This window comes from Syngnathus leptorhynchus, unplaced genomic scaffold (assembly GCF_054491065.1).
Source record: "Syngnathus leptorhynchus isolate UIUO unplaced genomic scaffold, UIUO_Slep HiC_scaffold_103, whole genome shotgun sequence".
NCBI classification, from domain to species: Eukaryota; Metazoa; Chordata; class Actinopteri; order Syngnathiformes; family Syngnathidae; genus Syngnathus; species Syngnathus leptorhynchus.
The window spans coordinates 267,118-270,000 of NW_028232070.1; positions in this window are offsets into that span (position 1 = coordinate 267,118).

A 2,883-nucleotide genomic window follows, 5' to 3' on the forward strand; every position below is an offset into this window, starting at 1 on the left:
GCTATGGAGCCCTGGAGCTATGGAGCTATGGAGCTATGGTGCTATGGAGCTATGGAGCTCTGGTGCTATGGAGCTATGGAGCTCTGGTGCTATGGAGCTATGGAGCTCTGGTGCTATGGAGCTATGGAGCTCTGGTGCTATGGAGCTATGGAGCTCTGGTGCTATGGAGCTCTGGAGCTCTGGTGCTATGGAGCTCTGGAGCTCTGGAGGTATGGAGCCACCAGCCAGCACCCTCCGTGGCTGGATCAATGGAAGTGTTTTAGGTACCAGGCAGCCAAAGGGCCGAGGCCTCACGCTCGACCACGCCGGCGCAGAGTTCCAGCCGCTCGGATAAGCTCTGTCACTCACCCGCCGCGCAGCCACCGGTAACGGGGAAATGTCGCCGCCTGGCGGACACGCCGTTGTAAATGAATGGGCTTTCGCACTTAGTGCAATTTTCGCCAACTCTCTGACTGGAGCTATGGAAGTATGGAGCTATGGAGCCACCAGCCACCCAGGCTGGAGCTATGGAGCTCTGGAGGTATGGAGCTCTGGTGCTATGGAAGTCTGGAGCTATGGAGCTATGGAAGTATGGCGCTATGGAGCTATGGAGCTCTGGAAGTATGGAGCTATGGAGCTATGGAGCTCTGGAGGTATGGAGCTATGGAGCCCTGGAGCCCTGGAGCTATGGAGCCCTGGAGCTATGGAGCTATGGAGCCCTGGAGCTATGGAGCTATGGAGCCCTGGAGCTATGGAGCTATGGAGCCCTGGTGCTATGGAGCTATGGAGCTCTGGTGCTATGGAGCTATGGAGCTCTGGTGCTATGGAGCTATGGAGCTCTGGTGCTATGGAGCTATGGAGCTCTGGTGCTATGGAGCTATGGAGCTCTGGTGCTATGGAGCTATGGAGCTCTGGTGCTATGGAGCTATGGAGCTCTGGTGCTATGGAGCTATGGAGCTCTGGTGCTATGGAGCTATGGAGCTCTGGTGCTATGGAGCTATGGAGCTCTGGTGCTATGGAGCTATGGAGCTCTGGTGCTATGGAGCTATGGAGCTCTGGTGCTATGGAGCTCTGGAGGTATGGAGCCACCAGCCAGCACCCTCCGTGGCTGGATCAATGGAAGTGGTTTAGGTACCAGGCAGCCAAAGGGCCGAGGCCTCACGCTCGACCACGCCGGCGCAGAGTTCCAGCCGCTCGGATAAGCTCTGTCACTCACCCGCCGCGCAGCCACCGGTAAAGGGGAAATGTCGCCGCCTTGTGGACACGCCGTTGTAAATGAATGGGCTTTCGCACTTAGTGCAATTTTAGCCAACTCTCTGACTGGAGCTATGGAAGTATGGAGCTATGGAGCCACCAGCCACCCAGGCTGGAGCTATGGAGCTATGGAGCTCTGGTGCTATGGAGCTATGGAGCTCTGGTGCTATGGAGCTCTGGAGCTCTGGTGCTATGGAGCTATGGAGCTATGGAGCTCTGGAAGTATGGAGCTCTGGTGCTATGGAGCTATGGAGCTCTGGTGCTATGGAGCTATGGAGCTCTGGTGCTATGGAGCTATGGAGCTCTGGTGCTATGGAGCTATGGAGCTCTGGTGCTATGGAGCTATGGAGCTATGGAGCTCTGGAAGTATGGAGCTCTGGTGCTATGGAGCTATGGAGCTCTGGTGCTATGGAGCTATGGAGCTCTGGTGCTATGGAGCTATGGAGCTCTGGTGCTATGGAGCTATGGAGCTCTGGTGCTATGGAGCTATGGAAGTATGGAGCCACCAGCCAGCACCCTCCGTGGCTGGATCAATGGAAGTGGTTTAGGTACCAGGCAGCCAAAGGGCCGAGGCCTCACGCTCGACCACGCCGGCGCAGAGTTCCAGCCGCTCGGATAAGCTCTGTCACTCACCCGCCGCGCAGCCACCGGTAACGGGGAAATGTCGCCGCCTGGCGGACACGCCGTTGTAAATGAATGGGCTTTCGCACTTAGTGCAATTTTAGCCAACTCCGTGGCTGCAAGTATGGAAGTATGGAGCTATGGAGCCACCAGCCAGCACCCTCCGCGGCTGGAGCTATGGAGCTCCGGGGCTATGGAGCTCCGGGGCTATGGAGCTCCGGGGCTATGGAGCTCCGGGGCTATGGAGCTCCGGGGCTATGGAGCTATGGAGCTCCGGGGCTATGGAGCTCCGGGGCTATGGAGCTCCGGGGCTATGGAGCTATGGAGCTCCGGGGCTATGGAGCTCCGGGGCTATGGAGCTCCGGGGCTATGGAGCTCTGGAGCTATGGAAGTATGGATGATCCAGCACCCTCCGTGGCTGACCGCTGGTGCTCGGGGCCGGTGAACTCGGCACCCGCCTCCGGCGGGTGCCTCGGTGACCGCCGTCGCTTGGGGCCAGTGAACTCGGCACCCGCCTCCGGCGGGTGCCTCGGTGACCGCCGTCGCTTGGGGCCAGTGAACTCGGCACCCGCCTTCGGCGGGTGCCTCGGTGACCGGTTGTCGCTTGGGGCCAGTGAACTCGGCACCCGCCTTCGGCGGGTGCCTCGGTGACCGGTTGTCGCTTGGGGCCGGTGAACTCGGCACCCGCCTTCGGCGGGTGCCTCGGTGACCGGTTGTCGCTTGGGGCCGGTGAACTCGGCACCCGCCTTCGGCGGGTGCCTCGGTGACCGGTTGTCGCTTGGGGCCGGTGAACTCGGCACCCGCCTTCGGCGGGTGCCTCGGTGGCGGTCGGGGTTGGTGCTTGGGGACCGGCTTCGCTTCTGGAAGTCTGGGGGAGGCGGTCTGGTGGTGGTGGCCGACGTTGATGGTGGTGGGGCGGGAAGAAGAAGGTTATAGTCCCCAGCCCGCCGCATAGGAAAATTTTAGGTACCAGGAGTGGATTTTTTTTTGCACCGGCGGTTAGGGGCCGACGCCTTGGTTTGGTGTCCG